Source organism: Myotis daubentonii, chromosome 3 (genome assembly GCF_963259705.1).
Source record: "Myotis daubentonii chromosome 3, mMyoDau2.1, whole genome shotgun sequence".
Taxonomy (NCBI): Eukaryota; Metazoa; Chordata; class Mammalia; order Chiroptera; family Vespertilionidae; genus Myotis; species Myotis daubentonii.
In genome coordinates, this window is record NC_081842.1 from 192,078,233 (window position 1) to 192,092,745 (window position 14,513).

General features: G+C 44.2%; 1 protein-coding gene and 1 pseudogene across 3 annotated transcripts in view; one reads left to right on the forward strand and one right to left on the reverse strand.

Annotated features, from left to right (window-relative positions):
* Positions 1-14,513, reverse strand: part of ZSWIM5 (zinc finger SWIM-type containing 5) — a 109,057-nt gene that overhangs the window by 5,080 nt on the left and 89,464 nt on the right. The gene's annotated exons all lie outside the window — the stretch shown is intronic.
* LOC132231927 (protein PIMREG-like) lies at positions 11,080-11,876 on the forward strand (annotated as a pseudogene).

Consider the following 14,513-nt stretch of genomic DNA (forward strand, 5'->3'; position numbering starts at 1 on the left):
AATAGAAAATGAATAGAATATTTATACGAATGTCTGAGTGGTAGTTATCTTTGGGTGTCAGGATTATGGGAGAGATTACCTTTTTGCTTCTGTCAGCTCTAAAAACAATTTTTAAAATTAATAAAATTGAGCATAGTACAGAGTTACCATATACCCCATTTCCCCACTTGCAGTTTCCCTTATTATTAACATTTTACATTAGTGTGGTACGTTGGATGAACCAATATTCTTATGTTATTAATTAAAGTCCATAGTTTACATTAGGGTCCATTGTGGTTGTACAGGTCTATGGTTTTTGACAAATGCACAGTTTCATAATCCTCCGTTACTGTATCATACAGAATAGATTCATTGCTCTAAAAATCTCCTATGCTACACCTACCTATTCATTTTTCCTTATTCTTCCTGTGACTACTGATCTTTTTACTGTCTCTATAGTTTTTCCAAGTACAATGCCATGTACTTGGAATTATAGTATGTAACATTTTCAGACTAGCTTCCTTCACCAAGCAGTATACATTAAAGGTCCCTCCACATCTTTTTGTGGCTTGATAACTCATTTCCTTTTATTGGTAAACTAGAAGCCTGGTGCACGAATTTGTGCACAGAAGGGTCCTTAGGCCTGGCCAGCTGCTGGCTGGGGCCTTCCTTCATTCTGCGCTGTCCCCTGGTGGTCAGTTCATGTCATAGAGAGCAACTGAACTCCCGGTCTCCCGGTCAAACTTCCGAGGGGACACTGCATATTGGCCTTTTATATATATAGATAATATTCCATTGTATGGATGTATCTTAGTTTATCCATTCACTTTTTGAAGGACACCTTGGTTGCTTCTAGTCTTTGGCAATTACAAATAAAACTGCTGTAAACATTAGTGTGCAAGTTTTTGTGTGGACATAGATTTTCAAGTCATTTTGGTAAATACCTTGGAGCACAATTGCTGGATCATATGGTAAGACTATGTTTAGCTTTGTAAACAACTGACAAACCAACTTCCAAGCTGGCTCCAACTTTGCATTCCCAATGAGAGTTCCCGTTGTTCCACATCCTCGCTGATGTTTGGTGTTGTCTGGGTTTTGATTAGACTTTCTAATAGGTATGTCGTGGTATTGCACTTTTGCTTCATTTCTTTTCCCTAATGACATATGCTGAGCATCTTTTCATATGCTTGTTTGCCACTTCTTTATCTTCTTTGGTGAGGCATCTGTTTAAGTCTTTGGCCAATTTTAAAATGCAGTTGTATGTTTTCTTATTGTTAAGTTTTAAGTGTTAATTGTATATTTGTGATACAAGTCCTTTATCAGATAGTGTTTTACAATATTTTCTCCCAGTCTGTGGCTTATCTTTTCAGTTTCTTAACAGTGTTTTTCATTGAGCAGAAGGTTTTCATTTTAATGAAGCCTACTTATCAATATTTTTCTTTCATGGATTGTGTTTTTGGTATTATTGTATCTAAAACGTTATTGTCAAACTCAAGGTCACCTAGAATTTCTATGTTATCGTCTGTAAGTTTTATAGTTTTGCATTTTATTTTATGTCTATGATCCATTCTGAGTTAATTTTTATGGAAGGTGTAAGGTCAATGTCTGTATTCATTTTTTTGCATATCGATGTCCAGTTTTTCCAGTACCAATTGTTGAAAAGACTATTCTTTACTCCTTTGTCAAAAGTCAGTTGACTATCTTTGTGTGGGTCTATTTCTAAGCTCTCTATTCTGTCCCACTTAGCTATTTGTTTGTTATTTTGCCAATATCACACTGTCTTGATTACTACAGCTTTACAGTTAAGTCTTAAAGTTGGGTAGTGTTAGTTCTCCAACTTTGTTCTTCCTTAATACTATGTTGGTTATTCTAGGTCTTATGCTTTTCTATATAAACTTCAGAAATAGTTTATCAATATACACAAAATAACTTGCTGGGATTTTGGTTGAGATAGTATTGAATCTATAGATTAAGTTGGAAGAACTGACATAAAAATAATATTGAGCCTTCCTCTCCATGGATATGAAATTATCTATTTAGATCTTCTTTGATTTCTTTCATCAAAGTTTTATAGTTTTCCACATATAGATATTGTATATATTTTCTTAGATTTACTCTTAAGTACTTTTTGGGGGGTGCTAATGTAATGTGTGGGTTGTAAAAATGGTATTGTGTGGGTTTTAAAAATGTTATTGATTTTAGAAAGAGAAAGGAAGAGGGAGAAGGAGAGGGAGAGGAACAGGGGGAGGGAGGGAGGGAGGGAGGGAGGGAGGGAGGGAGGGAGAGAGAGAGAGAGAGAGAGAGAGAGAGAGAGAGAGAGAGAGAAACATTGATGGTTGCCTCTCAACCAGGGATTGACCTGGGTATGTGCCCTGACTGGGAATCAAACCAGCGACCTTTCAATGCATGGGATGACACTCAACCAACTAAGCCCACTGGCCAGGGCTTGTGTGTGTTTTTGTTTTGTTTTTAAAGCATTTTTTAAATGAAAAAAAAAATATATATATTTTAATTGATTTCAGAAACAAAGGGAAAGGAAGAGAGAGAGAAACATCAATGATGAGAGAGAACCATTGATCGGCTGTCTCCTGTATACCCCTGACTAGGGACCAAGCCCACAACCTAGGCCTGTGCCCTGACCAGGAATCAAACCATGACCTCCTGGTTCACAAGTCGATGCTTAGCCATTGAGCCACAGTTGTTCATTGCTGGCATACAGGAAAGCAATAGACTTTTGTATCTTAACCTTGTATCCTTGGTATAATCACTTCTTAGTTCCAGTTTACTGTTGAATCTTTGAGGTTTTCTACATAGACAATCATGTCATTTGCAAGCAAAGACAGTTTTATTTCTTCCTTTCTAATCTGTATATCTTTTATTTCCTTTCTTGTTTTATTGCATTAGATCCAGTATGATGTTAAATGGGTTTGGTAAGAAGGGACATTCTTGTCTCATACGTGATTTTCAGGGGAAAGCACCTAGTTTTTCCCCATTAAGTATGATGATAGCTACAGGCTCATTGTAGATTTTTTTTTTAAAATTTTCACCCGAGGATATTTTTTCCATTGATTTTTTAGAGAGAGTAGAAGGGAGGGAAGCGGGGGTGGGGGGGGGCGGGGAGAAAGAGAGAGAGAAATATTGACATGAGAGAGACCCATCGACTGGTTAGCTCATGCCCAGACCAGGGCCAGGGATAGAACCTGCAACCAAGGTATGTGCCCTTTACTGAGAATCAAACCTGCAACCCTTTGGTCTGTGGGCTGACGCTCTAACCACTGAGCTAAACCAGCAAGGGCATGTAGATGTTCTTTATAAAGCTGAGTCAGTCTGAGCTAGTCCTAGTTTGCTGAGAATTTTTTTTTTTAAACATGAATATGTATTGGATTTGGTCAAATTATTTTCTTGCATCTACCGATATAAATTATATGCTCATTCCTCTTTAGCCTGTGGATGTGATGGACTACATTTATTTTCAAGCATTCCATACCCGAAACAAATCCTACTTGGTCATGGTGTATAATTATTTTTATATTTTGTTGGATCCAATTAGCTAATACATATTTTTAAATTAAAAATGTTTTTATTGATTTTAAAAGAGAGAGGAAAGGAGGAGAGAGAAACATAGATGTGAGAGTGGAACACCAATTCGCTGTCTCCTGCACACCTCCTACGGGGGATCGAGTCCACAACCTGGGCATGTGCCCTGACCAGGAATTGAGCCAGAAACTTTTTGGTGCACTGGACAACTCCCAACAGAGTTACACTGGCCTGGGCCAATTATCTAATACTTTGTTGAAGATTTTTGCATTTATCTTCATGAGTGATACTGGTCTGTAGTTTTCCTTTCTTGTATTATGTTTACCTGATTTTGGTATTACAGTAATGCTGGCCTCACTGGATGACTTGAGGTGTTCTCTCTGCTTCTATTTTCTGGAAGGGATTGTAGAGAATTGGTATCATGTTTTTACCTTAAATATTTGATAACTCACTAGTGAACTCATCTGGGCCAAGTGCTTTCTGTTTGAAAGATAATTGAATCTATTGCTTTATCATAGATAGGCCGAGTCAGATTATTTATTTCTACATGTGTGAGTTTTAGTAGGTTGTGTTTTTCAAGGAATTTGTCCATTTTACTGTCTAAGATATCAAATCTATGAGCATACAGACGTTCATAATTTTCCTTTATTATCCTTTCAATGACCATGGGCTCAATAATGATGGCCCCTCTTTCATTTACGGCATTAGTCATTTATTTCTTCTCTCTTTCTTTTCTTGGCAAGCTGGATAGAAGTTTATCAAACTTAATGATCTTTTCAAAGAAGCAGCTTTTGCTTTCATTGGTTTTATATTTTTTTCTTATTTTAAATTTCATTGATTTCTGCTTATTTTTTCCCCCTGCTAGTTTTAGGTTTATATTGCTCTTCTTTTTCTTGTTTTCCAAGGTGAAAACTTAGATTATTTATTTTATTTCCATAATAGACTTAACATTGTGCAAGTTTAAGGTGTACAGTGTGATTTAATATGTATGGATTGCAAATGATTACCACAATAAGTTTAGTTAACACATCTATTACTCCACACAGTTACCTTTATTTTTGTGTGTGTAGTTGAGAACATTTAAGATTTAATCCATTAGGACATTTCAAGTGTACAATACACAGTATTGTTAACTATAGTCACCATGTTGTACATTGGATCCCCAGAACTTAATCATCTTATAACTGAAAATCTGTACCCTTTGACCAACATCTCCTCAGTTCCCCTGCACTTCAGCTCCTGCCAGCTACCAATCTACTTTGTTTCTATGAGTTTCCACATATTAAATGAGGTCATACATATTTATCTTTTTCTGTCTGACTTATTTCATTTAGCACAATGTCCTTAAGGTTCATCCATGTTGTTGCAAGTGACTGGATTTCCTTTTTTTTTTTTTAATGGCTGAATATTCTTGTGTGTGTGTGTGTGTGTGTGTGTGTGTGTACCACACTTTTTTCTTTCTTTCTTTTTAAAATATATTTTTATTGATTTTCAGAGAGGAAAAGAGAGGGAGAGAGATAGACACATCAATGATGAGAGAGAATCACTGATCAGCAGGCAGCCATATTGGGGACTGAGCCCGCACCACACCGCACCATGAGCACGTGTCTTGAACCATGAACCCCTGGTTCATAGGTCTATGCTCAATCACTGAGCCATGCCAGCCGGGCTGTTTCTTTCTTTTTAAAAAATCTTCCCCCTTTCTGCCTTCTCTGGCTTAAATTAAGCATTTTATATGATTCAATTTTCTCTTCTCTCCTATTAATTATACTTATTTTAAAAATAATATTAAAAAGAACTATATTCTTCTAAAATTAATTATCTTCCTTTAAAAATAAATAATTAATTAATTAAGTGGTGTTCGCCTTAGAATTGCTATTATTTTTTTAAGAAGACATTATTTATTAGTTTAATTAAGAATTAAAAAACCCTACCCTGGCCGATGTGGTTCAGTAGTTAGAGTTGGCCCCCATGCACCGAAGGGTCGTGGGTTTGATGGCTGAATGTCAGTTCTTAGATATTCTGGTCTGGTCCCTCCCACTCTCATTCTTTTTTTCTCTTTGTATTTCAATTTGAGAAGTTTCTATTGGCATTTATAATTTAAACTTTTAGAAATTTTCACGATTCAATATTGCAGATACCAAAAGTAAATAATGAAAAACTGTTTCTTCCCCTCACTCCTGTCCCTCATTCATCAACTTCTAACCCCATATACAACCAATATTATCAGTTTTTTTTACCTTCTAGGATAATCTATACATAATAAGAACATACATTATCTATTTCCTCTCTTTAAAAACATCCCACAAATAATAGCATAGTATACACAGATTCTCATTTTCCCCCTACATATCAATATATCTTAATGTTTACTTATTTATTTATTAAAGATATTTTATTGATTTTTACAGGAGGAAGGGAGAGGGATAGAGAGTTAGAAACATCGATGAGAGAGAAACATCAATCAGCTGCCTCCAAGGTACATGCCCTTGACTGGAATCGAACTTGGAACCCTTTGGTCCGCAGGCCGATGCTCTATCCACTGAGCCAAACCGGTTAGGGCCTTATTTATTTTTTTAATATATATTTTGATTGATTTCAGAGAAGAAGGGCGAGGGGGAGAGAGAGCGAAAAACATTAATGATAAGAGAGAATCATGAATCAGCTGCTTCCTGCATGCCCCGCACTGGGGCTTGAGCCCACAACCCGGGCATGTGCCCTTGACTGGAATCAAACCTGGGACCCTATGGTCTGCAGGCCGACGCTCTATCCACTGAGCCAAACCAGCCAGGGTTTAATGTTTATTTCATCAGTACATAAAGAGCTCCTGGTTCTTTTAAATGGCCATATAGTATTCCATTTATGGGTATACAGGTCCATACTCCTTATTCAAAGCTGTAGAATTTTGAATATATTTTGGAATTCAGAATTTTAAAAATTACAGAAAGATAATTTGTACATATATCTATTTGCAGCATCCCATAATTAAAACATTACTATTTGTACAGTGAATGTATGAATAATCACACTAGGTGGGACAAAGGACAAAATTAGTTTTGCAGTTTATCAATACAATTAGAGGCTCAATGCATGAAATTCGTGCAAGGGGCTCGGCCCTTGCAGCCCTGTGGCTGCCTCAGCTCTCACAGCCGCGGTGGCCCCGGCTTCGTCCGGAAGGTTGTCCAGACAGTTGTTCCACTATTTGGCTGTCTGGTCTAATTAGCATATTATGCTTTTATTATTATAGATAGTAAGTAAACTGATAAATAAAATAGTATGATATATACCATAACTACTTGGTATCTTCTATTTCTGAGGAAAACATTCAATAAAACCTCATATCAAGCTAAATATTTGTATATGTGCATGCAATAAATGTGTTATATCTAATTACTTGAGGATTTTGGACAAAAGTCTTTATCAACATTGCTATTAATGTTGTCAAAGATTAGAACTGCATATTTAATGATGGTCCAGGAATGGGATTCTTAATGATGAAGCAACACGACAAATAGATGGCCATTAAAAGGTGTAGTTCTGCCCTGGCCAATATGACTCAGTTGTATGAGTGTCGTCCCATGCACCAGAAGATTGCCATAGTTGGTTTCCTGGTCAGGGCACATGCCTACATTTCAGGCTCGATCCCCAGTAAGGGTTATGCAAAGGCAGCCGATTGATGTTGTTTTCACATCGATATTTCTCTCTTACCCTCTCTCTTACTCTCTTTCTAAAAATCCATTTAAAATATTTTTTAAAAAGGTGTAGTTCTAGGGTAATGTGTCTCATTAGTGTGGACTTCTATATGAGCAGTCTCTTCAATTAAGTAGCCATAATCTCGTTTTCACTGATAAATGAATGTTATTCAAGGTCAATTAACTGTTCTAACATTTCTTCTATATTGCCTGTGGAGATTTTTTTGCATTTGTGTTACATCTTATCACTATTAGCCTCTTGCTTATTTGGCTCAATACCATTTTAGCAATTTTTCTACCCTGCAAAGAATGTACAACAGATATATAACCTATATATTCAGTTTGTTTGTGTGTTTTTTAAAATATAAACTAGCTCTAACTCAGCACTTCTACAACCATGGTGAGCATAAAAGTCATCGGAAGAATTTGTTAAAACACAGATTCATGGGATATACCTACGGAGTGTTTGATCCAATAGGTCTGGAGTTGGGTCTGGGAATTTGCATTTACAACAAGCTTCCAGGTGAAGTGATGCTGCTTGTCCACTGATTATATTACGTTGAATAGCAAGGCTGACTTATTTAGACTTTTATCCAATAAACTTCCAATGTAAGTAATGAGACTATATATATCTGTTGCAAGTATAGACTAAAACAAAAAATAAACATTTAGCCTTAGCCGGTTTGGGTCAGTGAATAGAGTTTTGGCCCTCTGACTGAAGGGTCCCTGCTTCAATTCCAGTCAAGGGCACATTCCTGAATTACAGGCCCAATCCTGGCTCCATGTCAGGACGTGTGCAGGAGGCAACAGATTGATTGCCTCACTCACATTGATGTCTCTCTCTCTCTGTCTCTCCCTCCTTCTTCCACTCTCTAAAAATCAATGGAAAAATATTCTCATGTAAGTATTAACAAAAAATAAATAAATAAACAAACAAACATTTATATTTTTTCTTCATTGGGAATAAAATTTCTTGGTCACAAGTTCAGAAGGAGAGTGTGTGGAATAGTGGTGCAAGAATAATCCTATTTAATAAAAGAGAAACATGGTAATTGGCGTACGACCGCTACCCTTCCCATTGGCTAATCAGGGAGATATGCAAATTAACTGCCAGCCAAGATGGCGGCCGGCAGCCAGGCAGCTTGAAGCGAACATGAGGCTTGCTTGCTTCAGTGACGGAGGACTCCAACGTTCCCTGCCAGCCGCTGCTGGCCCCTGAGCTTGCAGTTTGAAACACTGTTACAAATATAGAAGCTAAACAAAACCCCAGAAACCTGCTTTCAGCCAGCCAGGATCTCAGAGCTGGAGTTGAAACAGTGTTTCGATTATAGAACCCAAACAAACCAGATACCTGCTTTCAGCAGCAGAGGCCTAAGAGCTGGAGCCAAGCCTCAGAGCTAAAGCTGGCCCAGAATTAAAAAAAGAAAAAGAAAAAAAGGAGCGGTTGGGAGCTTCAGTCACCCGCCAGCCTGAAAACAGCCCTCAGCCCCTCACCCAGGCTGGCCAGGCACCCCAATGGGGACCCCCACCCTGATCCAGGACACCCTTCAGGGCAAACCAGCCGGCCCCCACCCGTGCACCCGGCCTCTATCCTATATAGTAAAAGGGTAATATGCCTCCCGGCACCGGGATCAGCATGACGGGGACAGGGCCCAAACCCCCTGATCGCCCTGCGGCTCTGTGTGTGACAGGGGGCGGGGCCACAACCTCCCTATCCGCCCTGCTCTGTTCGTGACAGGGGAAGGCACCCCAACCCCCTGATCAGCCCTGCTCTGTGCCTGATGGGGGGAGCTCCCCAACCCCCTAATTGCCCTGCGGCTCTGTGTGTGACAGGCTGTGGTGCCCCAACCCCCTGATCGGCCCTGCTCTGTGTGTGACAGGGTGCGGCACCCCAACCCCCTGATTGGCCCTGCTCTGTGTGTGACAGGGGGTGGTGCCGCAAACTGCCCATCGACCCTGCCTTGAGTATGACGGGGGCGGTGCCCCAACCCCCCAATCGGCCCTACCCTGAGCGTGACTGAGGGTAGCATTGCAACCTCCCGATCTGCCCTGCTCTGTGCATGACAGGGCGGTGCCCCAACTCCCCAATCAGCCCTGCTCTGAGCCCAACCAGGGGCTGCACCTAGGGATTGGGCCTGCCCTCTGCCACCCAGGAGCAGGCCTAAGCCAGCAGGTCGTTATCTTCCGAGGGGTCCCAGACTGCGAGAGGGCACAGGCCGGGCTGAGGGACCCCTCCACCCCCCGAGTGCACAAATTTTTGTGTACCGGGACTCTAGTCCTATATAATAAAAGCCTAATATGCTAAGTGTCTGGATGTCCATTCAACCAATCAAAGTGTAATATGTTAATGATATGCTAAGGCCGCTCAATGGCTCGCTATGACGTGCACTGACCACCAGGGGGCAGACAGTAGACTGGTCGACCAGTTGCTATGATGTACACTGACCACCAGGAGACAGATGCTCCGACCAGTAGGTTAGCTTGTTGCTGGGGTCTAGCGAATTGGGACTGAGCAAGATGGGCTGGACATGCCCTAGAGCCCTCCTGTGGTCCCACCCCAGCTGGCCAACCTCCTGTGTCTCTCCCTGGCACTGATAGTGCACCAGTGGGGTCCCTTGGCCTGGCCTGCGCCCTCTCGCAATCAAGGACCCCTCAGGGGATGTTGGAAAGGTGGTTTCAGACCAAACTCACAGGCCAGATAGAGGGACCCCACTGGTGCACGAATTCGTGCACTGGGCCTCTAGTTTAATTATAGTTTTCTTTCATTCTAGCTTGTGTGCAATGAGCTCATGTCATTGGTAAAGATTACTGAGCCAGTTAGAAAATATCTCTGATTATAATGTTTTTTGTTTATATATTAAAAATAAGTTGTAAATAACTTTGAAACATCTTCAATGTTGACTTTTTCTAACTTTCAACCTGTGCTTAGAGTCCTTAAAATCTTGTTTGTGCATCAATCATTGCTAATTTTTTTTGATTCAATTTAATTTATTTCAATTATTTTTTTAAATATATTTTTTATTAAGATATTACATATGTGTCCTTATCCCCACGTTACCCTCTACCCCCCCCCCCCATGCCCTCACCCCCCGTTGTCCGTGTCCATTGGTTAGGCCTATATGCTTGCATATAAGTCCTTTGGTTGATCTTTCCCCCTTACCCTCACCCTCCCCTACCTTCCCTCCAAGGCCTGACAGTCCAATCAATGCCTCTCTGTCTCTGGATCAGTCCTTGTTCATCAGTTTATGTTGTTCATTATATTCCACAAATGAGTGAGATCATGTGGTATTTATCCGCTCTCCAGTTCCATCCATGCTGTGGCAAATGTTAAGAGTTCCTTTTTCTTCTTCCTCTTCTTAAAGAATACCTTTCAGCATTTCATATAATGCTGGTTTGGTGGTGATGAACTCCTTTAGCTATTTCATATCTGTGAAGCTCTTTATCTGACCTTCAATTCTGAATGATAGCTTTGCTGGATAAAGTAATCTTGGTTGTAGGTTCTTGGCATTCATCACTTTGAATATTTCTTGCCACTCTCTTCTGGCTTGCATGGTTTCTGTTGAGAAATCAGCTGACAGTCGAATGGGTACTCCCTTGTAGGTAACTGACTGTCTTTCTCTTGCTGCTTTTAAGATTCTCTCTTTGTCTTTTGCTCTTGGCATTTTAATTATGATGTGTCTTGGTGTGGTCCTCTTTGGGTTCCTTTTGTTTGGGGTTCTCTGCGCTTCCTGGACTTGTAAGTCTATTTCTTTGACCAGGTAGGGGAAGTTTTCTGTCATTATTTCTTCAAATACATTGCTAATTTTTAAAATAAAAGAATGCAGGCCAGAACAGAGCTGTTTCAGCAGCACTCTATACATGTTTGGGACTAATGTTTTCATTAAAAATCATTTTTAAGATCTGGCAGATATGGGAGCTTTGGGGTCCTAGTGAACAGAACAGACTTTTGGCCAGGCAGACTGCTTCTAGGTGGCTCGGCATGAGCACCTCTATGCACAGGAGATCTCTTCTCTCCAGGACCAGGAGAAGCTGGAGGAGAACCATATGCTGCACCTGCAGCTGGCCATCTGGAGGCCTCCAGCAGAGCCCTGAACTCCCTCTGCAGGCAGTTCCAAAGGAGGCTGCCCTGAGAGCAGTCAGCTTCAACCTAGGGGTGGGCCCCTCCTGGAAACACCTGGAAAACCCAGCCAGAGCAGCAGGGCCTCCAGGCTGCAGCTCACTCAGCTAAGAATGCCCTGGGTGCCATGTTACAGAGAATCCAGGAGTCCTGCCAAAGTGGCACCAAGTGGCTGGTGGAAACCCCAAAGCCAGGAGTGGGAAGAGAGACACAGGGCAGTAGCACCCCCCAGCTCACAGCCTGAGCCAGAGGAGCACCCAGATTTCTGGAACGGGCCCTTCCCATGCAACTCCGGGCCCCTGGGAGCGGAAGCCACACTGCAGCTCCACCCATTGGGGAGGTCCAGGAGGGAGGCCGCCTTCTGGACCCACTCCTCCTTTACAGAGCCCTTCTGCTCCCCCCGTGAATTCGACAGTGAACAAGAGCCTGTGGGGTCAGGAATCCAGCGCCTCCAGAAGTTGTCCCAGGAGCTGGAGGAGGCCATTACAGCTGAAGAGAGCGGTGATATGACTGTTTCTCCTTCGAGACTGAGGACAGTGCCCTTCAGGTAACACCCTCCTCCTGAGCATCTTTCCTTCCAAGCATCTTCCCCAGCATCCTCTTCCTCCTCCTCTCCTCCTCCTACATGAGCACGTGTGCGTATTTGGAGGCACATTAAAGAACCGAGTCTCCTGGAGGAACCCACAGAGCTGACGCCCAGCAGAGTGGGAAGAGTGAGGTCTTCCTACCAGCTCGGACCGGAACTGCTGACCTCACTGACTCACCACCTTCCAGCTCCTTGTCCTGGGGGAAAGCTTGGTGTCCTCACTCCCCCTGTGTGCAGCACAGTGAGGGGCAAGAAGAGAGCTCTGTCTTGCAGGAAGTGAGCCATACCTGACCCCCACGCCCCCACATGTGGGATCCTTGCCTCCCCTCGAGTTCCAGAGGAAGCCCCCAGGAGTTGGCAGTGCCCATGGGCCACTGCTAACAAGGACCTGACTAACAGAGGCCCAGGCAGAGGCTGGTAAGGGGCCTCTGCTCTCCTGAGCCCAGCAGAGACAACCTGCCACAGCACAGGGCGTGACTCCTTATAGACCCGGCTCCTGGGTGCACAGCTCCTGTGCCTGCTCCACAAGAAGGAATGGGAGAGATATCCAGGCTCTGAGACCTGGGGCCCACGGGAGCCTATTGATGTTCTCAGCACCAGGCACTGTGGGTGGCAGGGAAGAGTAGTTGGCAGGGAGGAGTACCACTGCTCAGCAATTTCTGCCTTTTGTAAATTATTTAGAAACTAGAGGCCTGGTGCACAAAAATTTGGGCACTCTGGGGGGTCCCTCAGCCAGGCCCGTGCCCTCTCGAAGTCTGGGACCCCTCAGGGGATGTCCACCTGCTGGCTTAGGCCTGCTCCCTCGGGGATCGGGCCCAAGCTGGCAGTTAGACATCCCTCTGGCAGCCCGGCAGCCCTCGGGGGATGTCCATTTACCAGCAGGGAGCAGACCTAAGCTGCAGTCAGACATCCTTAGTGCTGCTGAGGAGGCGGGAGAGGCTCCTGCCACCACTGCTGTGCTGGCAGCCATCAGCCTGGCTTGTGGCTGAGCAGAGCTCCCCCTGTGGGAGCGCACTGGCCACCAGGGGACAGCTCCTGCATTGAGCATCTGTCCCCTGATGGTCAGTGTGTGTCATAGTGACCAGTCATTCCCAGTCGTTCTGCTGTTAGGGTCAATTTGCATATTACCCTTTTATTATATAGGACTAGAGGCCCGGTGCATGAAATTCGAGCACTTGGGGGTGGGGTTCCCTCAGCCCAGCTTGCCCCTCAGTCCGGGAGCCCTCAGTGGATGTCCTACTGATGGCCACAGTCTGGCAGCAGAGGCTCGGAGCAGGCGTCCTGTGTGTGTGTGTGTGTGTGTGTATGTGTCTGCTGGTGCCTGCCCCCAGGTGCGCCACATAGGGTCAGAGCAGTTGCCGTGTGTGTGTGTGTGTGTGTGTGTGTCCGCTGGGGGTCTGCCCCCAGCCACATTGAAGGCTCAGAGTAGGCGCTGTGTGTGTGTGTGTGTGTGTGTGTGTGTCTGCTGGGGGCCTGCCCCCAGCTACACTGTGGAGGCTTGGAGCAGGCACCCCTCTCTGTTGATCTCTCAGGCTCCTGGCCTCCACTGCGTGTTGTACTCTCCTTTGAGCTGTGGCCAGGGTGGGGTGCTGCCTGCAGGCTACCCTTTCCTGCTCTGGGATCGCCATGGCGACCCAGGAGCAGGCCTTGCTGGGTGCTGCCTACAGGCCGCACTTTCCTGCTCACCAATCACTGGATCGCCAGGGCACCCGGGGTCAGGCCCTGCTGGGTGCTGCCTGTGGGAGGCACTTTTCTGCTCTCTAATCACCATGGGGTCCCGGCTGGGGGCGGGGCTTAGGTGGCACACGGAGGTCCCGGCTGGGGTCAGGGCTTAGGCGGCACACAGGGGTCGCGGCTGGGGGCAGGGCTTAGGCCGCGTGGGCTTAGGCGGCACATGGGGGCCCCACTGCCCAGGGCTGCACACAGGGCCTGGATGGCAGCTCGCGCTGCCCTGCCCTGCCTGCAGTATGCAAATTAGCCGCCATCTTTGTTGGCGGCTAATTTGCATTTCGCGCTGATTAGCCAATGGGAGGCATAGCGAAGGTACGGTCAATTACCATCTTTGTCTATTATTAGATAGGATAGAGGCCTGGTGCATGGGTGGGGGCCGGCTGATTTGCCCTGAAGGGTGTCCTGGATCAGGGTGGGTGTCCCGCTGGGGTGCCTGGCCAGTCTGGGCGAGGGGCTGAGGACCATTTTCAGGCTGGCCAAGTCCCCTGGTGATGGAAGCTCCCAGCCTCTCCTTTTTTTCTTTTTTTTTCTTCTGGGATTTATTTACCTTCTATAATTGAAACTTTGTTGCCTTTTGTGGAGGCTAGAGCCAGCCGTGGGACGCTTGGCTTCCTCCATCACTGGAGCAAACAAGCCTCCTGCTCGCTCCAGCTCCGTGGCTGCTGGCTACCATCTTGGTTGGGTTAATTTGCATACAGCCACTCTGATTGGCTGGTGGGCGTGCCTTAAGGCATAGCGAAAGGTATGGTCAATTTGCATGTTTGTCTTTTATTAGTGTAGATTCTGCTTTGTCATTTTATTAGAAAGAAATCAGGGTCTAACTTCCCTCCATAACGTTGTTTTTCCATAATAAAGACTCTTTCTAACAGAC